The sequence below is a fragment of the Hetaerina americana genome, unplaced genomic scaffold (assembly GCF_022747635.1).
Source record: "Hetaerina americana unplaced genomic scaffold, ioHetAmer1.1.p SCAF_2, whole genome shotgun sequence".
Classification (NCBI taxonomy): Eukaryota; Metazoa; Arthropoda; class Insecta; order Odonata; family Calopterygidae; genus Hetaerina; species Hetaerina americana.
This window is the reverse complement of record NW_027286763.1, coordinates 20774465-20798734: the sequence shown is the minus strand read 5'-3', so window position 1 is coordinate 20798734 and position 24270 is coordinate 20774465. Positions and strand designations below refer to the sequence as shown.

At 42.2% G+C, this 24270-nt stretch overlaps 1 protein-coding gene across 3 annotated transcripts in view; it reads right to left on the bottom strand.

Moving 5' to 3' along the window:
- Positions 1-24270, bottom strand: part of LOC139688049 (connectin-like) — a 956843-nt gene that overhangs the window by 501780 nt on the left and 430793 nt on the right. The window lies entirely within an intron of this gene.

Genomic DNA, 24270 nt, shown 5'->3' with positions numbered 1-24270 from the left:
GAGAACGTATAACTTGAATTCTTTCATGCATGATCTAAGTGTATACGAATATAAAAACTTTAAAGAACACTTCTTGTCATTTGGTAGCAACTTTTAATCTACCGTGAATCAATTAAACCCGACGCTAATTACTTTCGAGTCATCTCCGGCAGTGCAAAGGATTGTCCTCTCAATTATATCGAAATTGAGGGTTTCCATGCTTAGCAGTGACGAATTACCTGTGATGTAACTCTCACATTTTAATTCTATTCTCCCTCCCTTGTACATTGTATTATTTGCACTCGTCGCTACCCTTACCTTCCCCTCTTACCACACATCCTCCGCCAAGTTGGCTTCACCGCTTTTTTTACCCCAAAAATCTTCCACTTTTATGCTCCCTACCCCAGCCTTCACTCCATTTAAACTTTCGCATTCCGAGGCGGGGCCACTTTTTCCATCTCTCCGGCCCCGACCGCCTCCCTCCTCACCCCTACGCTTTCCATCAAAACGATCTTCTCTCTCTCTCTCTCTTTCCCTTCCTATTACGCATATTTGTCTTCTTCTCTCCCTATATTTTTTTGCCCTTTCTCTCTCCCACTCCCTCCCTTTTACTCGTCCCCCCCCCTTACCGCCCTCTCTCCCGCTAGACCCTGGTTAATTATTCCCTCTCTCCCGTCTGCCCCTACCAGACCCCACTCTTCTTCCGTCGCTGTTCTTTCGCTCCGACCTCTTTTTAAAACGTTTCCCCCGCACTCCGCTCGACCAAGTGCCCGAGCTCTTTTTTTTTAACCTTAGTTCTTTCCCATTTGTCTCTGTCTCTATTCGGCGTACCGAATATCTTATTTCCCTCTTTTTCCCTCAGTTGTCATCTCTTCCTATCTGGCCCACGTTCGGAGTCACTTCATTGCTTTCAGCCAAGGGAGGTTGGGCGCTTTTCATATTCGAGGGGAGTCCGAAATATCACACTGCTCCCACGAATCTGTGCTCAATGTTTCCTAGTCTTCCCCATTAATTACAACATTCGCTCATCTAAATGAAATGTAAATATAATCGAACTTAAAAGAGGTTTTCGCGAAATATAATTTGGTCGTGCACAGCAGAATGGGACGGCACACAAATATTTCATTTGATTAAGTTCCGGAATAAAAAAATATCAAAATATACATTTTTGCTTCGCTGAATAAATATCAGAATTGCCAGGGCGTTTGGGCTTAAAAATGAGAAATTTTTCATTAGGAATTACGTCTTATGACTATCATTACGTTTCAACGGTGCTGAATGACAATGCCAATCCTTTCCTAGAACCAAATCCAGAAACTAGTAAGTATGGGACTTAACACCTAATTTGAACTCGTGGAGAAATTATATATTAATCTAACTAAACACGATAACGCAATGTTTGACATAATGACTGCGATTTTCGGGCAATTTCCAATGCAACACCATGAAAGTTGAGGCCTTATACTTGCATTCCGTTTAACGGCTTAATGAAAAGGGTACCACAATATTGATAATTTTCTGTAAGAAACTGATGGTGAAAGCGCGTGTATTATAATCGCATAATAATAATCACATTTAAAGCGGTGAGGGACGAAACGTTGGCTTCCAGCATTATTTCTTCATGATGCTTCTGGCATACTCAACCCCACTCCTTTGACAGTAACAGGTTGCCATTTAATCTCATTCAAAAAGCATCATCACCACTCCGCAAAACTCTAATTATATTGGTTTCTCTACTTCTCATATCTGTCTCCTCATCTTTTACAGAACTATTCCAGGCAAAAAGCGACAATCAGACAAAAGAGCTCTAGACCTAAATCATTGCAGCTATAGCCACACTCAGACGAAGCCATATCGACAAAACATTCCACACTTACACTGGGTGAGATTCTGTTGCCGAGATCTCCTGATCGGTCAACAGCCGAGCAGATGAAATTCCTTGATATAGTTCAATAGTAACTGAATTAATTTTATAAGGTTAATTATCACAGCCTTAAATTTGTACAAATAAAATCGTCTGGGTTGAATCAAATTGAATACGTGCACACAAATTTTGCTGCCTGCAAAAATGTCCGTGACGATGAGGAGTTGAAGGCAATACCGCGGACGTCGGGATCTATGGAATTGTTCGCAAAATTACAAAGTGATTTCAGCTCTAAGTCGGAACGGCACCAGCTTGACACATTGGACTGGAGTACCAGTGGGGAAATGCAGATTTGATTTCGTTTCTTGGAAAACCCAAACATTCAACGACGTCGCTCGACAAATCACTCGTTCCCTTCCCGCAACATAAAACCCACCCGCCTCCACACCACACAACCTCCCCCCCACCCAATACCCCTCACACCCCCTCCCCACCACAGCCGCTACTTCACATTTTCTCACATTTCCCACTCCACGATTTTCCTTATATTTTTTTTACTCATCGAACGGAAGCTCCCCATCTCTCTCCTCTCTCTCTCTCTCTCCCCCCCTTCCACACCAAATTACTCCCTCATCACATATTCACCCCGCCTATTTTTTCCCGAGACTTTCCCTCCCTTGCCGCACACACGAACCTCAGCTGTCTCCTTCCCAAGATCCGGAATCCATCGCTTCTGTCTCATTCCTCAACACGTCGGAATTTTGCATCAGTTGAGGCCGCACGTTGAATATCACCCAACCATTCTTGGGATCCAGCACACTTAATTTGTGCATTAAACGGAGCGTGGAGAAAAGAAGTCCATTTTTATCAGAAAACCTTCAATAAACAACAGAAAGAGTCTGCATATTATCTTCAAATCTCGAGGATTTGATGCGGCGGGAAAGCAAAGCATTTCACGATGCTTGGTGGGAAGACTATGACTCTCCAGGTGAGGTTACCACTCAAGAATATTATTGATGAATTACTAAATTGTCAACAACAACAATATTTTACTATTCACGCGGTTAGCAATCGGGTGGGATGAATGTTGAAAAGGAAATAAATTAATTTATTGGTATTGAAATTATAAATAGAAGGTAAATACACGAGAAGTATTTAAGAAATGGAAATATATCTATCCTTAAATGCAGAGAACATTTCCATACTATAATATGTCCACCACATCGGTCATTAACATATAGAATATGGGAAGTTAACGGAAATATTCGCAAATTATAATAATCACAAACACAAACTCATCCATTAAGATAATCGAATGAAATGCTTGATAAATTAGCACGAGATTAATTACGATATTTTTATTTAAATTTATTATCTTTCCAAGTTTGATGCTCAATTATTACTTCGTTTTGTCTGGTTATCTCGTAAATAACAGAAATGACACACTGAATTAAAATAAAACATAAACATTGTAAATGTCTTTCCTCATTGGTCTGGACGCCCATGTTGCCCTAAGGAGAGAGTTATTTGAGAGTCTATTGAGAATTCGTTGACTGACCTTAGCACTTGGGTTCAAATCCATAAGAATCCTCAACTCTATGCAAGCTGTGTGATTTTTCGGTCATCAGATATTCCTGGCAAAATATTGTTGACACGGGGAAAGGAATTATTCCCCTTGCCAGATGTGCGAATTTCACATTCAAAATGGCTTAGTACTAAGTAAGCTCTACTTTCAACTTTCAAACTAAGTCTCGAATTGTTTACTGCAACGACACCTCGCTCTTGGGCGGATATCCTAATACGTTGACCTTTTCTTTGATAGCTGGTGTGTGAGTGTGTTCATTGTCCATTCCGTGGACTCCAGGTTGCTACATCTTAACACTCCCTCTATTAAGGAAGAGTTCGGCCAAGACAAAGCTGGATGTGACTCAATGGCACTGTGAAATTGTTTTTTGAAATATCTACTCTCTATTTTCAAGTTAAAAATAGAACTATATTCACAGATTGATTAATTAAAATTGACTAGCCATCTGTACCAAACAAATAGATTCTGCGAGCCAATAACTCTGACTAGATTAACAATTACTTTTTGCGATTTACTCAGGAACAATGCCGACTGCACGCAATGGCACTCCGATGCCCAGCATTATTAATTGGAGCAGATTACATTGCTGTCTGTAATAATTTCATAATTTGTCGGAAAATGGTTATCTTGATCCAATCCTTCCCGGCGGATTCTGGTACGTCTAAAGGATTGCCGATAAAATGTACAAAATATCCAGTGATTGAAAAACAAGATACCCACGTGCGTTGGAGAGTACTTTCAAAACGACTGTTTAGCTGACCACTGGCGTCTTTATCACTATAGTGTCTTTCCAACCCGTATCGGAAATCTCCGACTCGCAAAATTCTTCATCACCCCATCCGTCTTGGAGGCTCACGCTACCCGTCCTCTTAGCTTGCCGCCTCGCTCCTTCCAGAAGCCTGCAGCCATGTTCCCTCTTCCTCGCATGTCCCCCTATTCAATTTCTTCAAAATTTGAATCTCAGGGGTTCATGGGCTCAGGGGTTCAGGGAGCAAGCGTCCTGGGAGACCCTGTGCGTATGCACTACGTGACGTCGTAGGGGTGTGCATTACAGAAACCCTCGTCCGAGATTAGTGTTCTCTTGTCCACACACACACATATTGCTATCTTACAAAACAATACCCTGGTGTACGTCTACGTAGGTTGTGTGTGCGTAATTGAGCATACGTGTACGCGAAGTGTAGATACTTTAGGGAATATATTAGAGTTTGCTGTTCACAGCAACCTTGACCTCGTTCGGTGAATTATTCTAACCCATTTTTACCAGGGCACTATTGACCGAGATATAGCTGGATGGTCACTTAGATATTTTACACGGGGTTCATTGAGAGCATATAATTGTTTCGCAAATGAAAAGATACTTCCATTATATGATTACAACAAAAATATGTTAGAATTTTTTTTCACTGCCTCACTGAAAACATTAGTCCCTACTTTTTTGTTAAATAATAATTGCAGCTCATTACAATTTTAAAGTGGATTAAAAGAGTCTTTCTCGAGTTTTGTGTGTGCTACATTATATTATTGGTCAAAGCGACGTAGCGCCTCAAGAACTAAAAAATATTTAACATTTTAAACAAACTACTCTGATTCAATAGTTTCTAAGGTAATCCTATTAGTTCACAACGATTCGGAATAGTCAGAAAGTCAAGGATGCTGGAAAAACAGGAATATCACAGACGACAAACTTCAAAATATGTAAACGGGTATTTGGATATTTCAAATCATTTTAGACATCAAAAAGTAACTCACACTGCTACAATAAATATATAAATAAGCAATATTACTTATGCTGTGATGTACATGCACCCATTAGCACAAAACAAATGAAAATGAAATAAATTCCAAAGCGACCGAATTCGCTGGAATTTTTCTCCCAAGGAAACCTGAAGTAGTCTGTATCCCTGATCTATATTGTCCAGCCTCCGTTAAGGGTGAAAGGAAACAAATGTGAAGAACTCTCTCTGTCTGCAGTAACGGTTGCTTGTCTGTATTCAGTCGATTAATAGCGAGTGTTTACGTTTCTCGGCTCTCCTAATAAAAAGGCTAACGAACAAACAAACGTTGGAAAGTAATAATGTTCGGGAGGCGAGAGGAAAGTGGGGAGGAAGAAGGAGTGTTAATGGCATCACGCTTCATCCTGGGCGGGCGAACGAAGACAGCAGGCCTCAGAGGGGGGGAGGGCCGGGCGGGGTAAAGTGGGGCGGTGTCGGGGAAATATTAAAGCACTCCCGTGACGGAGAGACGGCGGGATATTACGGTGGTGCGGGGCGACTGGCGAGGAGTTCCCGCACACCATCGCCGAACTCTTCAGTCAGACCGAAGACCGGGAGACGAATCCTTTGTGAAGCGGCAGTCCACAAAGTTATGAGCAAACCGAGGCTGACTGGCAATTAGAGGAAGAGTTTTTGGCATTAAAATTTTTTTTCACATGTCACGATTTTTTCGATTGGCACTATTTATTTATAAGGCCAGGTATTTATGTTTTACGAGAGACCTGAATGATACCATGAAAAATGGTAAAAAAATAAATCATGTCAAACGGAAATCATCCATTTCATTTTTTTTTAAATCTCAGTAGCGATCTAAAAAAAGACCATTTCATTTCTTTGAAATAACTGCCTTAAAAAATACCGAATTGTTAAAGCTTCAAACCTATCCTTTGTCGACTCTCTCATGCTATATTGAATTGTAAAAACGTTTCTATTCCATTAGCAATGTTTATATAATTCGACTGGGAAAGAGATAGGGGAAGAAAATAGAATAAATAAGTAAAAATAGGCATAGACTTAATACAGATAAATGACAAAATAACTTTGCAGTGGTTCTAGAACGGGAGTGGAACAGTGCGCGGATAACATTGATGAATATTTGTGGTGAAATAACTTCATTAGTGTTGAATTAATCAAAACATTTTCAAATTTCCTTTGTCATTTTGTCCATCAGCCTTAAGTAAAAATGCAAAATGCAATCGTGGAATCTTGTCCACAGCGTATGAGTATCTATTTCAATGCGCAAAGGCAATAAATGAAATTATGCTCCAAACCAAACTAAAGAGGAAGCGCAGCAGGTTGGGTTAGACAATGGCGAGACGATTGCGCACAGGGGGGCAGTGGAAGGCAAACACAACCGGAGGAGTCGGATTTCACGAAATAGATTTGACTTCTCGGTCCTTAATCCATCAAAGCACCTGTTCCCCATCGCCGCACTCCCCACCCAACCTCAGAGCCTTCCTCGAGTGCACCCCGTCTGGTCATGGGCTAACTCATGGCCCAGGCAAGGAACGTCCGGGGATCGGATCACCTCCCTCCCGAGGTCACTGAGGCGCATGAGGCAAGCCCAGCCCATTCCCTAATGCCTCCGTGCGATGGCGTATTGGGAATTTAAGCTCAATTTGCAGCATCTCTTCACGGCGACGGGCTAATGTGTCGCGCGGTTGACGTCTGTTCAAGTGTCAAGTACTCCAGGGTCCGAATTGGCTGGAATAGGGAACAGGGTAAAATGTGGGGGGAGGGGGAGTGAGAGAGAGAGATCTGTGCATGGGGGACGGATGGAAGGGTCACCGAACAGCTAACGAGCCGTGGAAGGGTCAAAGGCCAAAGGAGACCGCTTCACATTACTGCGTATGCGTGACAGTGCAGGTGAGTTGCCCTAACCACTCCCGTCTATCTTGCCAGTGAGTAATATCCACTCTCATTACTTTTGAGTGGCGCATGCTAAGCATTGGTTCTGGAGAAATGTGATGCTTACTGCAGTAGGGTCCAACATGTGGCCAACAGCTGAGATCGTATTTCATCACCAGAGAGAGGTCCGTCTCTTGGTAGATGCAGGAAATTATTGGATACGTTGGAAAGTTGGAGAGAATCTGGGCGTGCGTATTAACCTGCAGTTTGACGTTCTATCAAATAGACGAATCGGGGCACTTTTCCTGTTCTCCATACGCCATGCAAGAGATACATGGACACCAATGGAAAAATTGTCCTGAAACGGTATTTTAAGCTGGCCTTTTGGTAACGCGGTAGAATAGTCGTCAAACCAGTGCATACTCGAAGACTCTTCTTATTTACTGAAAGTTTTTATAGATAAGTATGCTCACAAAAATGTTATTTTTTGAAATATTCTGGAATTCACATTCAAAAGGTAATATGGAAATACGACGTATACAATATGCATGTGTTTGCTCTCCTTATCCCTCCCACTCCCACCCCATGCAGATAGACAGCATTAACCGAAAATGACCGCATAGCATAGCCCGTCCGCGCGCTGTTCACCATCTCGCAGAGACCCACCCCATGATATGCATTACATCACGGGCACTCAAATTTTCTCATTTTTTATAAACTTGCAAAAAATATAAAAAATCATATAAATTTAGAAGGTTATTTTTTATTTTAGCCGTTAATTTCAATGGACCAGTACTTTTTCCTGCATACTTCGTTGCGAAATGAAACCATTGATTAAATACGGCTAATGGATAAGTGATCTCTTCGCAAACTTAATGCTACGTGAATTTACGCTTGAAAAACCTATTAAAATATCTGTTTCAAGATAAAGTTACTGAATGAGTTAATGTAAATTAAGAAAACGCCTCCATGACTTCGATTTAACTTTATTAGATAGTTAAGTGGATAGAGGAAAAAATCAAGTTCAAATTGGAAAAACAAATATTCTATGGCTCAAACTCGCTTCCTGTAAACAATTTTGAAATTACTTCATGCCATTTATTCATTTCCAGTATCTCCTGCTATATTTCTTATAAAAAATATTATTTGTTGGTAAAAATTAGTCTTGCGGTCATTCACTATTTTGATTCGTCGATCAGTTTTATTTAGAAAAACTTGAGTCAACAGGTTTACATAGAGGTATCAATTTTAACAAAACTGTTGCATTGGTCCATACCGCAGGCGGTGAGTAATTCTTCGAGACGTTCACACGATTATGGCTCCCAAACAAACAGTCCGGAGAGAGATGCCACGTGAGGTGTGTGCCTGTTTGCTCGAACTCTGCGGGGGAGGGAGGGGAGAGAGAGAGGAGAGGGATGGAGCAGTTTGCAGTCCTCCTAGCTCAATTGCAGTTCGTCAGCCCACTCCCACCGCCAGTCTCACCCTACCCCCGCGACTCCCTCATCCCTGATTACGCATGCCGCGCACAGCAGAGGGATGTAGGACTGACTGACTGACTACTACGCGGGCCACCACTCTGTTTTTTGGGGGATGCGAATGACGGGCGTTTCGGAGGTTCTCCGCCATTACTGCTGGCGTGTTATATTGTTTCGTTTCAGACGAACTCCCTGCGCCCCCATTCCCCGCCATAATTATGTTCAGGCGGGCGCCTTGATTTCGGCGTGGGGAGGGGAGGGGGCGGAGTGCCGGCGGCGATGACCCCGGGGAAGTCGGGGGTGGCGTTCCCAAACCTCACGCGGTGAAAAGAGGGCACACATTTTAGAAAACCGTCCTCCGAACATCCTCTGTCCCTCGCCCAACCCGCGAGATGGCAAAGAACCAAATCCGCCCGTCCACTTACGCCCTATTCTCCGGGGACAAGTGGGAAATGAGTTCGGTGAGCCTTATTCTCCTGGTCTTGAAAGACATCTAATTAGAAAAAAAATCCATCCTTTGGATCGCGCCAAATTAGCTCATCTCACCAATGTCGTATGGAAACTCATTTGCATTTCAACCATATCTGCACGACACCCTGTAAGCTACAACCTAAAGGCGTTGAGTAGAACAGATAGATTTAAGATGTAATTTTTTCCACGAACGTTAGGGGATGATATTAACATTGTTTGATCGCGGTAGGGTCATGTTCGTGTAAAATTATTCTGGTGTGTATTCAACCCCTGGATCACGCTCTGGCGGTGGCTTGCGGGTATATATAAATAAAAAATATTAATAAAGGCAGTTTTTCGGGAAGTGTTGAGCAGAAGGTTGCGCTCCCTTCTGTTCATGAATTTTGCGTCGGCCTGCATACATCCCCAATTTTTACGATCGATATTGCCTCTGTTATTAACGTATAACCTCCCGATAATGCACGCAGCGAGATTTTTCACAATTTAAATGAACACAATATCGGTCAAATAATACACACTTGTTAAAAAATATATTATTCAGTTGGAAAAAGCTTAAGTCCAATTTGGGATATTACAAAAATGTTTTTGTAAATTTGTACAAAATTTCCAAACATTTCCACACGATTTAAAATGTACATATTTACCAACTGGGTAATCATAATGAAAAAAATTTAAACTGTTGCATTATGATAAACAACTCCATGAAATCTTTCATTGACCCTGGGTTTAGATCCCAGGGGAGGAAGTAATAGCATGCTGCTTTATACACTATGATAAAAAATTTTCATCGTTAACCGCGGGGATTCTCTCTCAATTTCGTTCAGTTCTCCAATCGACGATTTCTAAATGAGATCCCAAATGCTAACAGAATATTTCATGACGGGTAAAGAGAAATAGCCTACCTCCTACACTTTTTTATTTTTACATTTTCCCATTGTGAGTTTGAAAAAAATAGCAATCATGGAGTTGGAAGCAAATAGAATGAGAATTTTTATGCTCGGTTTTCGCTCCGAAATCCTAGCGTAGAAATAGTAAGAGATAGAAAAAATAGAAACTGGGAAAAATAAAAGTGAAGCAATATTAGAAACTTAATCCTCTCTCGAGGAGTAAGGAATAAGATATGAAATAAGAACACACCTAGAGAACAAAATCAGATGAAGTTATCAGGTTTACAGGCCACAGGAGAACGCGGCCCCCGCATGTTGAAAGGGTAGAGAGCGGCCCATAGGGCGAATACAAGAGGAACAGAAAGGACGAGGAATCTTCCATTGAAAAATGGAGTCGGTGCAATATCTCAACGGACTTTTAATCAAATTATGACTACTGCGGGAGTGGCCTATCTCAGAGATGGCGGATCCAGGACCGAGCGGCCGGCGCTCCCCGCGATCCCCTCCGGCATCCGCAACAGCAAGCACCGACCTACGTGATGCCGGCCTCCCCCGCGTCTCATCCCGTCGAGAGGAGGAGGTCTCCTCACCCAGGTGTTTCCACCCCTCCCCTTCAACCACCCCCTGCCTCGCCCTCCAAAAGACGCTATACATATAGAGAGAGAAATGGCCCGGATGCAAAACCTCCGCCTCCCACAAACCCCCCCTCAGACTGTATTTTTATGCCGAGTTATCTTGCGAAGAGGTAAATCGTGTTCTTTTCCATTCCACATACAAGCGGTTATTACGGAGAACACTGACAGGGGAGACAATGCAATGAAACATGCCAGCGTGGGGCTGGAGTAATGCAATTTGAAGTTTTTAGAAAATGCGAACGTCGCCCACAGTGTCCTCTTTCCCTAAAGGATTCTTCCCGCTTCCTTGTGGCCGCCCCTCGCACCGAAGCCCTCCCTCTTCCCTTGGAAATCGGGTGAAGCACACGCATTTGCGTATACATTGTGAATATACGTACCCATACACACATACATATATATATATATATATATATATATATATATATATATATATATATATATATATATATATATATATAAGTATATAAGTTAAGAGCATCCGCCCGGCAAGTGGAAAGATCCGGTGTTCGAGCCCCGGTCAAGGAAATATTTTTACTCTTGTGATCCGTTCGATTCCGCCTTCCCCACCTCTATTGTGTTCGTCCTTTATGTGTGTTCCTATCCATTTTCCTTATATCTTTTTCTATATATATGAGTATATATATATAATATTTATATATATGCATATAATATTACAATTAAGGACTTCAGAGTAAGCTTGTATCTTTATCTTTAAATCATGCCGCCCCCATCTTCCGGATAAATTGTTCCCATTAGCAGACACTTTCCTCACAACAACCAATCACCGATTACATACGCCCTTCTGCGTAACCCTACCAGCATTTCTTCGGTTACCTACTTTCCCGTAAGTGGCTTCTTATACCCTGATAAAGGTGGCTACGACCACCGAAATCTGGAACTGAGTAATATTTGTGTTCTTTTTTTATATTATTAATTGCTAGAGTGATAATCAAGAATACGTGAACACCATAAACGCTATCTATTCAATAATAAATTCAATTCCTGTTTATATAAAACTTGTGTGAAATTCGCACGGATGTGAATAATAATGTACCCCAAGATAGCCTTGGCGAACATAAACATACAAAAAAGAAAAACTTACACGTATTCCGTTCCAGTATAAACTTGAACAGCAACAAACAATATGAGAGCACAAAAAAAATCACACGTTGTTTCTCAATAATTTCGACGGAATTCAGCTCCGTCTTCCTCAGAAGAAACAGTAGTACTGAGAAACAGAGAATTCTACTGATTCTTCTAAGGAAAACGGAGCTAAATTCCTTCGAAATTTTTAAGAAATAACGCGTGAGTGTTTTTTTAATGTTGTGTTATGTTCCTGTATTGTTTGTTGCAGTCCAAGTTTTTTTTAATTCAATACTTCCATGTTACTTCGACGAAATCATCTATATATACTACCTTGATCAAAAAGTTCCCGGAATTTATTCAGAAAATTAAAAATACAAGTTTATTCATCTAAATCTATATTGTCCCCTTCAAAGTAATCCCCATCGACTGCAACACACTTATGCCAGCGCTTGATCCAATCCTCGAAACATTTTTTATATTCGGTTTTCGGTATGTCCATCAGTGCTTCCTGCGATTTTTCCATTACTTCCTCTCGGCTGCTAAAACGCGTTCCCCGTAATGGTTTTTTAACTCGATTGAACAGAAAGAAGTCACAGGGAGCCAAATCAGGTGAATTCGGTGGCTGTTGGATGGTATTTGTTGCATTTTTCGTCAAAAAATTACGAATAATGATAGCACTGTGCGACGGTGCGTTATCATGGTGCAAAATCCACGAGTTTTCTGACCACATTTCTGGTCTCTTTCGGCGAATTGCTTCACGCAAACGTCTCATAACGCCCAAATAATACTCTTTGTTTACTGTCTGGCCTTCTGGCAAAAATTCATGATGCACTACACCGTTGTAATCCATGAAAACCGTCAGCATTGCCTTCTTTTTTGACTGAAAACGACGTGGTTTTTTTGGTCTCGGCTCATTTGGTGAACGCCATTCACTTGCCTGATGTCTGGATTGCGTGTCGTACTCATAAACCCACGTCTCGTCTCCAGTAATGATCCTTTTGATGAATGTGGGATCGGATTCAGCCTCGCAAATCATGTCTTTTGCGACGTCAACACGGTCTCTTTTTTGCATGAAATTGAGGTCTTTTGGCACCAACTTTGCTGCTACACGACGGAAACCCAAATCATTAACCACAATGTCTTGGGCGGATCCATAGGCAATGTTCAAGTCCTCCGCTATTTCTCTGATGGTTAATTTGCGGTTATTGACCAACATTTCTTTTACTTTATCAATTTTTTCACCGACTTTCGATGTCGATGGTCTGCCACTGCGTTCATCATCTTCGATTGACTCACGACCACTTCTGAACCGCTCGTGCCACTGGTAAACGACCGTTTTTTTTAGAGAATCGTTGCCGAAACACTTTTCCAACATTTCCAACGTCCGTGCGCCACTAAATCCGTTTTTTACGCAAAATTTAATACAAGTTCGTTGTTGCAAATTTAAATCCATTTCTGAAATTGTAAAAAATCGCCAACACACACAGAGATAGATGTACTCTTGGCTACGTAACTTTTGCAAATGTCAAGTTTTGACACTAAGATTTAAAGGGAATATCAACAACAGATGTACCAATTTAACAAAAAAAACAGAACTCAAATCGGAACGATGGGAGCGCCACACGGTGGTTATTCCGGGAACTTTTTGATCAAGGTAGTATATATATGTAGGTCGCGGTAGTCCAGGGGGTAGAGCGTTGGACTGCTGACCGGAGGGGCCCGGGTTCGATTCCCGGGCAAAGCACTAAGGGCACCTGAAGCTCCACCCAAGCTTTGTGATTTTTCGGGAACCAGATCTTCTTGGGAAATCATAACCGGCACAGGGAAAGGAACTGGCCCCCCTACCCTGAAGTGTGAATTTCACACGCCGTCGGGCTTAGTACTGAGTGAACTCCACCATCACCTACCAAACCGACCTTCGGGTTGATTACTGAGTTTATATATATATATATATATATATATATATATATATATATATATATATATATATATATATATTTGTGATCCGTTCGATTCCGCCTTCCCCACCTCTATTGTGTTCGTCCTTTATATGTGTTCCTATCCCTTTTCCTTATATCTGTTTCTGTATATATGAGTATATATATATATATATATATATATGTATTTATTTATATATAAGTGCGCACATATACAAAGACAAGCACACACCTGCAGACACACATACGAATGTAAGTAATCGTATTTTAGCGTGTGCGAGTATACATGTATATGTATGGATGTACAGGCACCCACATATTTGCTTTTTCCCAATCCCGCTCCGGACGATGAGAAACGCCTTCCTCCGCACCCGACCGCAGGCGCGCCTTCAATTCCGCGCCTCAACAACGTTCTCCTGCTCCTCCACGCGCCTCCGCTCATTCCAACCGATGAATTTCTCATCTCTCCCCGCCCTGTTTCCTTCACGCACGTTCCCTTATTTGTTTGTGGAACGCCGTCGAATCGGTTTGGTCCCCGTCATTCCTCCCAACCCCCCCCCCCCCCGTTCAACCCCCACCCTCGCTTCCGTTCCCCGGCTCCCATTTCAGCGCCAACCCCAATCTCCCCTCCCAATATTGGACAGACATTCAAAGGCTGCTTGAATCCATTACCCTGACCAGTTTAATCTTAAAGGCTATTACGGAATACAAGCGTGATTTATTTCTTCCCGGGTGGAATTAAGCAGGTAGCAGGAGACATTTGAGGGAGGCTACCGACCGATTTTGCCATTTCCTTTCCTCGTGAGCACCGTCATTGTTTTTAATTTATAGGGGAGGGTTGAATTACGATCGGATCGGAGTTTTATCCCTTACTTTAATGATTGGAGAATAAGATTTCTTCATTTTTGTAGCTATTTTTCTTACACCGTTGGAAAAAAAAGTTCAACTTTGGTCGAATTTGAATGCTGCGGTTAATTGGCAAAATACGAACGTAATACTACCCGTGGAAAATGGCGAATTTCGCGGATAAAACCTATAAAAATATTTTCTAAAAATTTAGAAATTTATCATAAAAAAACTTATCCGGCAGTATCCTTTGCGAATAGATATCCTTATGAGCCAAATGCGGCATTATTAGGAATCACCAAACTGATGTTAATTTTTACCCATAGAGAAAGTGTGTGTAATATGGGGTAGAAAATCCTTTTCGGAGGAGCGCTGAAAGAATAATGGTTTTACTTCCTCAAACAAATTCATTAAATTCAATGTTCTGTAAGGAGTTCTTACAGTTTATTCGTACTCTCCATGATAGAATGTAGATTTCTGTTTACGCATAAAGCGCATATTTAGGGAACAAATATCTACATATTCCTTACCGACCCACACTTTTCTTCAACCTATCGGAAACGAAACGTCACGCAGCACTGGCTTCTACGCATAGATGTTCTTACCTTCCATTGTTCCTCACTTAAGGACGCTTTTCCTTTCATATTCAGTTTTAACCGCAATGGACTCTTTATTTCTTTTACGGATTTCATCAAAACGAAGCATTTAGGAAAGCTGTGTCATCTTCCGCGACATTTCTTCACCCACGATGACAACCAAATTTATTTCGCTTGTTACGTGCTTGTTATTCGAGAATATCCCTCGAGTTCCTCCTGATGCGATCAGCACCTTCATTCAACACACTGCCGCCAGGTCGTTTAACGTCTTCCAGGGCGCGAGGCATCGGGATGGGGAGGGGAGTGCGTGCGCGGTATTCACGATAATCCCGGAAGCTGCAAAATTGATGGGAAGCTCCGCGACTTCCTCACCGTCCTGGGGAGGAGGGATAGGGGCGAGGGGTCGGGCCAAGGCTTCCTCGTCGCATATGCATTCAGGCAGCGTGGCCTCAGCACACAACCCCCCACCCACCCCGCACGAGCGCTCTCCCGGCCTCCTCGGCACTTTCTCTACACCTTCAGAAACCCTTTCTTTCCCGCAGCTCCTCTGCCTACTGCCTCTACCCAATCTCCTTCCCTCCCTCAATACGCGTTGGTGGCCGGCAACAGGAAGCGCAGTGCGTGCCACTCCAAGGCGGGAGCACGGGGAGACGGGGGAATGAATTTCTGACGGCTGGGAGGACACAGACGCGAGGGGTTCGGTTTGCCTAAAACCTCTTCCTTCTCAATTGAGAATTATGACCGTTGCGTGAGTCTTCGGGCGACGATGGGAGGAGCCTCGCATAAAAGGCTCCACGCTCGTAAACCCGCATCTTATAAAGCCCTCTCTGACTCCTAGAAAATTCCTCACTCCCCTTCCTCCCGTTTAAAATCCCTTAAAGACCCTTGCCCTCACCCCTGGAGCTCCCACTACTTCCCTTCCCTAATCTCTGACCCACTTCTTTTCATCCCGACGCAACATAATTCTTCTCTGTCTACGACCAAAACCTTATCCATAATGGAGACTAGTGAGAGAAAAGAAGTTATAGGTTATAAACACTAGTCATATTTACGTATACAAGGTTTATATGCGTCAATAGTATCGGTAACAATTTTTTCTTGACGTGTGCGTGAAGTGCTAGATTCAGACCGTCGGTTAAAGTGGCCGGCCACCTGCCTATTCTGAGACTTCTCTACGTCAAACCCAGCCAAAGAGACAGCCTGACAAAGAAAGAGATTGACTGTCCGTCAATCCGGGAAACAATAAGTCCTACTACTTTTGGGACAGACCTTGTATATTTGCCGTTGTTTAGGAAAAAATTAGGAGGTCCTCGAGGGTATGATTGAGCGACTGAATTTCTGGGTAGCTAGTTCTTTGTTCGTAATGGAGAGGGTGTGCTCGTTACTGCTTGGGGAAAATTCTGTCGCGCGAGAGTTTTGAGTATTGTTTTATTTAAAATGGGCTCTGGGTATTCATGGTTATGAAGATAGTTATGTGAACTAGCGTTAAATTGTTCTAGGGAATTGTTGGAGACTCGATGGCCGAGAGTGAGCGCCAGTGTGGAAAAGAGAGCTTTGAGGGCGATGAGTGACGTTGCAGTGGAGGTACTGTTCGTTGTTTATCAGGGTTTTTATGTGGACAGAGGTGTGGAATTTTTAATTTGTGAGAGATGCACTAACTTTGGGAAAAGTGATTTCTGAGAAAAGGTCAGTGGAGAGGAATAAGAATATAGGGTGGGGCGTTTGAATAGATGGAAGGGGAGAGACCTTCAGAGTGAGGCATAGTCAAGAGATTCGGCGTCTATTGTAGCCATGATGATTTGGGGATCTGTGAGAATATTGAGTAGTGGATCGAGGAAATAATATGTACGTAGGACGGTGGAGGGTAGACCAACGGTTGGAGGTAGGCAAAGATTCTCTGTCGGCGAGTTACGGGAAGAATATAAAATTGGACGGCATGGGATGCCGTCTTATATATTTCGGGCAGGATATGACAGAGTGACGGGCACGTGCGTGGGACAAGATGAAGCTGGAAATATTTGTGGTAAAAAAGACTTCAAAGGGACCATTATCCTCGAGAGTGGATGTATACAGCCGTTCGACATTGCACAAAATGCATTAGTAATATAGGAGGGCGAGACAGGAACACAGAAAAAACGAAAGAGAAGTTATCAGAATCTTCCTAATGACGACGGCCGTGCCGTCGAAACGTCAAAACAACGTATTTGAGTGTCCTTTCTTTGTGTTTCTATGGTTTAAAAATCTACATCTGTGTTTATATATATATATATGTGTGTGTGTGTGTGTGTGTGTGTGTGCAACATGAAGTACTTCAGTCAGTACTTCTATGTCTTTCGAGAAGACGCAGCTTAATTCCGTCGAAATTATCAAGAAATAATGTTTGATTGTTCTTTTTATGTGGTCTTATATTGTTTGTTGCTGTCCAAGTTTGTAATATATATATATATATTTATATATATATATATATAATATATATATATATATATATATAATATATATATATATATATATATATATATATATATATATATATATATATATATATATACATATATATGCGATACATACACACCAACTTGTATGTGGAATATTCAATTTGCATAAGTCAATCTCGGCTAAGGTTGGTTTAATCTTCCATTTTCCACTTTATCTCCCCTGCTTCACTAATGCCACTCCATTATCACCGTAATTAGAGGACTCATGCCCCTGGGGAAATAAATACCATTCATCCATCTACTCCTTCCAACGTCCTCTCCTTCATTTCCCTCCATTATAACAATATCCTTTTCCCACCTGCATCATTCTTCCTCCTTTGTCTCTCCCCACTCCCCCATCCCTCCCCCCTCTCTCGTCTCACTCTTCCACACTCCGTCTCTTTCCTGAGAAAGGGAAACGCCCATTCCCAACCGACTCTACCACCACCACTGCCACCACCTCCTCCTCCACCCACTTCCACCACCCCAACCCTTTGCCACACACCCTCTCCTTGCTTTCCACGTCCACCCCTGCCCCTCTCTTCTGCGTTCTCTTACTGTCGCCCCACGCTGGAGAATGTGAAGTTATTTCGTCCATTCCAATTTAATCGCTACTGCAAATCCCCTTTGCATTTGGGTTTCCCTTCTTTAGACCTCTGATATCTTATTATTATGTATTTTCCTGAAATACCAATGAATTTCATCGCTTTCAGTCAACTATTGCTAAATTCTAATTCTTGCGTTAGCATTTACCCTACATCTGAATTGATCTGTTTGCTATTAACCGAATAGAAAATTCCCTAATAAAACTGATACAACATTTCCCGCACAATTTTAATTAATTAATGGCCTCGTGTTTCCAAATAGCATCGCTCTATCATCCTTTGCATTCTCCAAATTCTCATATGTGAGTTCTTGTTCACTTAATTAAATAAAATTCTCCCACCTCCACCACTTCCCAAAACTGTCTCTCATTACGGGCTCTCTCGATTCAATCGCTTCCTTCTCCGTTTGATCTCTCACATCTTTCCTCATATTATCGAAGACCCATTTTCACACTCCTCTGTTCATTCCTATCCCTTGAGACTCTCTTCGGGCTCCCTTTTCCAGCAAATACTTGCGTAATATGATATGGCGCGACACTCCGCCCTCTTCACCTCAAATTCCTCCTCCACCCCGGCCTCTGCGAAAGTGCTCAGCGACTTCCTCGCCTCTCCACCTCCCGCCCCTCCACACACACCCAACCCCACTCCGGGCCTGCACCCCCTCAAGATGGACGGTAGTTGCCCGTAACAAACGCAGCAGAGCACTAAGCGGAGTGGGCACGCTTATTTCGATTGCTCTCTTTGGTTTGGTTTAGTGACCCCCTGTTTTCTGCTGGGAGTTCAACACCTCGGCGATATTGGACGTTTGGGAGAAGGCTCGATGGTAGAAATGACGCCCAAAATAAAGCGCTGAACTTATAACAATATTTTTCCACCCAAAAAATTTGCTGATCTCTCCGAAGTTTTGATGCCCAGCGTAAAACGTCCGAGCTTAAATAAACTTTTTCTATGAGAAACGCCAAATTTATTCTTTTTTCCCTCCATTCCAGATGATTTAAGTCATAAAAAAATCAGGAAAAATAGAAGCATTACCATATTCAGCCACCAAGAGGGTATTCAGTGATAAATTCAAGATAAGTGGTCGGGAAAAATGGGAGTTTTCATATGGTAGCACGGTGCTCGGAGTAAGTTTTAATGCAGCGGGCGGTTGGATCTGCGTGGGCGAATCGGGGCAGCCCAAAAACCAGTTCCCCGCACTCATTCATCTCAACTCGCCAAGACCCGAGTGTCCTCACTCTTCCCTCGCACCCCCTCCCCCTGTCGCGCTCGTCTTCCCCACTTCTGCGCCCACTCCGAAAGCGTCGCCTCAGGCCCTTCGCGCCACCCAGGGCCCACCCACGCGAGGGGAGAGGCCGTTTCAAACGCCATTCGAATCGCACTCGAGAGCCATTCGCCTCCGAGAGCCCCCCCTCCTGCTATCTCAATGGCGCGAGAAAGAGAACTCCCTCAACTTCCCCGCCCCCTCCCCCGCGGGCCTCCAAATATTCCCCTTTCAGCACCCTTCAACCCCCTCAAGCCCCTCCTCTACCACGGTCTGCTCCCCGAATCCCTTCCGTATTTCAATCGGCCCCTCGCGGCAAAGACCCCTCGATGACCCCTCGAGGGGGTGGGGGGCGGCCGGGGAGACAGACGCCGCCACCGTCGTTCATTCCGTTTCCTTCCCGTTTTTCCGCAAAATCTCCGTTTCACCCGCTTCCTCTTTCCGCGACTAACGTGGCCCAGCTCCACCCCTCGAACCACTCCGTCGCTCCCCTCCCATTCCCCTCTGACTCTCTCTACGGAATCTCGAGCTAACACCACCACTGACATCATTATACCTACACTTATTTATACTGCTGACATATTGCTTACGTGCCTCATTCTCTTGCAAATTTGCAATTTTGTCTCCTGTCTGTTTTTCTGGTGCGTGTGTGCATGTATTTTTCGTTGTAAGAGTGATCATTGACCAAACTTGACCCTTGCCACCAGGAAAATCGCCTGATTGCAACGCAATTATTAAATAAATAAATAAACAGTTACGTACAAGAATACATCTACCTTAGTAATAATTATTCAGCTATAGAATTTTTAATGCCTGCACGTTAAATCAAAAGAAATTATTTTTACACTCTTTGGAAGTATTGATTCGTAGGTGTGACAAATGCTACTTAAGGGTAACTGCAGGCACAAGAATCTTCATTGTTTCATTATAGTTCCCCAAATCCTTAAACCTAACTTGGACGTAATTACTAATTTTTGGGATAGTCAATATATATTTAAATCCAGAGTCTATTTGGAATAAATTAATAATTGAAAATGATGAAGTAAGTAGAAACTATTCGAAAATAAATCTTTATCAAGAGGAACATTTTCAAGAGTTCTCATCTCTGTTGTAATGTTACAGATTCTAAATTACTATATGCTTAGTTTGCACGAAGTTCAATTGACGTTCACCATATTTTAAATAGTGCATAAAAGCCATAAATCTCTCATAATTTTCTTGAAGAATAGTTTAAATTGGATCGCAGTGTTTTATTAGTGTATTATATCCATTCCACTTCCTTCGTTGATCTTATCGCACAGTTTTCTGTCCTAAGTGGCGTGAAAAACGGATAAAGAGAGTTATCTATCTACATAGTTAATCTTATACTGGCTTCAAATTCCCTCAAATGCTGTCTATTTTTTAGCGACTGCCCTTCACATCTTCTCCCAAATGCTCTCACGGGTAAAAAAACTAATCTTCCTGTCCGACCCTCGTGTCCACATTCTTTCGCCGATGCTAGATTTTCGGAGTGCCCATCTTGTCTTATAACAATTTCGCTTGGCTGTAAAACTTCCTCCGGTCTTCCTCTTCAAATCCCCAAATACTTCTATCTACCCAATCCTCACCCCAAAACTCCTATCTGCCCACTTCTTTGCTTACTCATCATTTCTTGCCCGTTCCGCCCATCTTTCGCCTCTCTGCGCCGCTGCACATTCGAGTCTTATGGTACTTACTCATTTTTACAACTTTAGCCTTGAACTGAACTGTGCCCGAATGTATTACACTTTTAACGAGCCAAAGTTTAAAAATGTAATTTATTCTTTAGGCGGTAATGTTAAAAAATTAATTGAATTTATCATGCCAATTACATAAACAACACAAATAGTTTTTATCCTAGCCTGTTGGCTTGCAAGACTTCCTAAATGGAATTATTTGAAAAGTACGACACACTGCCGCATTATGCCTCCAAAGCGTGAAGATTAAAAAGAAATGCCTCCGACACAATTCTACTGAACCTATCATTCCACCGGTGACCTCTCTTCAGACCCCTTGTGAATATGACATCATTTATGAGACATTATTTCTTTCTTTCCGTTATTACTGCAGTCCTCAGTCTCACGTGCATTTACTACCCCGCGTAAGAGTGTCCTAAAAATAAATACCTTATTGCCTTGCTCCGTCGTTCACCAAACGTTTTCCCACGTATCATCAGACTATTATTCTACTCTAACTTCTCCTCAGCTTATCTCGTTTCCCTGACTCTCTTAAAGCCTCTTCTTTTTCCAAACCCAATCTGTAACTTTATGTAGCTTCCGGTTTAAATATTGCGACCACCTCCAAACACACTGATTCTCCTTGGGCATTTCTTTGTTCAATATACCGATCGTTGTTTTTAGTCAATTAATCACTTAGCTGTGGTAATAATGCTAAATATTTTTCATTCAAGAATTATCGTACCAGTGACAAAATAATTCAGCAAGTTCATCCGAGGGTACATGTCAAGTTAGTTGATACATCTCTCACTTTTTCAATTCATGCAAAGCTTTGATACAATTGCCTTTGTCGGAATTTTAGCCAATTATTCACTTATTTGGCTACTCTAGCCTTTATGGATATATTCCACGAGGAATGGTAAAAATAAATGGAAATAAAGATCAATAAATGATGAAGTAGTTCTATGAATGAGAGAAGATAGAAGCCCTTGGGTTCAGTTAGAAACTCTTAACAAAAGTTGCAACCCTTTCACTATCAAAAGAAAAGCCCATGTCAGGGGATGAGGAGAACTAATTCGTTTCTTCCTGTTCTAAGATAGTTTACTGAACCAAATAATTAACGGAGGGTAAAAACTATCAAGGGAAAATAGAAGAGAAGATGATAGTAAAACATTGCGCCGCGAGGAGTAGGTGTTAGAAACAAAAGCGTAATGAACTATAAAGGAATGCATATATTGGAATATAACAAGTTATTCTGAAGATCTGGTAAAAATCAGTCTTCCTGCTGATAATATAAGATAATGATAATTCATTTTGTTAGTTAAATCGGTAATGGCGTGCGTTTAGCATTAACAGGGACAAAACAAAGCTTTTTAAGCTTCACATTCAACGACCGGTATGGACGAGCAGTCGACATCTACAGGAGTCATCGACTGTTTGCCGAATTGGTCGCTTGAATTAAAAATTGTGGACCTTAAAAATCTTTACTTTGTCTCTGTTCATGATAAATTTCCACAAAGTTGAACCTATTCTATTTAATTCAGTGTTTAGAATGTTTAAATGAAAAGTTATGGGACAAACGAATGTTAAGAGATGGTTAGAATTCGACTCGTAAAATTTTTTCGCGTCACAAACAAAGCGGCATTAGCCACCGGTATAATAACTCATCTTCAATAATACTTTATAAAACATGTAAAGTCGTAGAACTATTTCAGGAAATTGCAACGGTAGTTGCACAATTTCCGGCGAAATACTGTCACCAAATTTCATGGTGTATAATGTAATTTATATGAGTAAATTAAACAAAAAAGAAGAACAGAAGAATAACTTATTGAGTGTATCGTTCAATGAAACTCAAACTATCGTTTTATTGCCAGCAAATCCTACAAGAACAATAAAGTGGTGTTGCGCTTCATCTCCGACCGCTAAGCGAAACCGTAATTGATGATAAGCATTATCATTTAACTATTGGTTAATAGGATTTTTGGAAATGAGTATTTGATAGTTTAGGTAAACACCCTTGCATATTCCCTTCCAGTTGGAAGCTGCCTTTTTATTGACCCGTGGCAACGCTAGTTTCACTGACATCCTACGATGTACTAAATGCTTCTTTATCTGGTTTTAACGGATGGCATAGTACAGGTACAGTTTACCATTCTCATAATAATCATAATACGCTCATCTGACGCTATTGTTGGTCCATTCTATTAATTTGCATTAGCACTGGCACTAAGGATGCTGGGGAACATCACCAAGTCCCTTGGCTTTCTCCATGCTCGGCCAAACGTAAGGAGGAAGCAAGCCACAAGCGTCCGCGCGCATTTCGCCACTCGACTCGGCTCCCAAGGCGCATAATGTATACACTTCTGAATGAAGTGTTGTGCTTCCATCTCGGCGGTTCTTTTTTTATCGTTATGGGAGAGGTTGGCCGAACGGATCTGTTTATTTCGCCTCCTGCGTCCCTGGAAGCCCGCTCTCCTCGAAATCGAACCCACGTGGGCGGGAAGTATGGCGAGGGGATGCAAATTGCGAGGGGAGGCGGAGGGACTGGTTCCCGAGTTGCCAGGCTGTTAGATGCCGCTCGAAAAGGCTTGGGGAAACAGCCCTAATGATGCACGTTCATGGAGCACTATTTTAAGGGTTCGGAAACGTAAGACATCTTCTCCACAAAGCTCAACTGACGTAAGAAGTGTCCTTTTTATTTTCTAGCATAATAAATAGACTAATAGATGCCATACTAAAAATAATATGAACACTAACCGATGTCTTCAAACAAACGACTTAATTTTTATAAAGGAGCCTTTAAGCAAAATCCCCTTTGGAGTGGAGCAATCGCATTCCAGGCTTCCATGCAAGGCAGGTTTCAGATGAACCCTGACAGCTTATATGTACCAAGTATGGCGAGGACCTACAATTGGTTTGCCCTACAGTATTTACTTGCTCGGTACTCCGTATCTTCTAACTGCCATCATGCCATTCAAAAACTTATCCCCTTCACAGCTGTCTCCCCTTGAAAAAGATTTTCCCTTCGATCGAATCCCTTAACCTCGCAACTTCTCAATTCTACCTCCCACACTTCCTTTGCTTTCTGCGGATTCCACCCAGTAACTCCCTCTCTTCTCACAGCATATTTAACGACCATCGTCACCGGCGTTCCTCTCGGCCCAACTTACTCACCTTTCTACATTGCTCGTTACTCGCACATCCCAAAGCTTCTCATCTTCCTCTGGTCTCAAAGACTAAGTTTCAGAT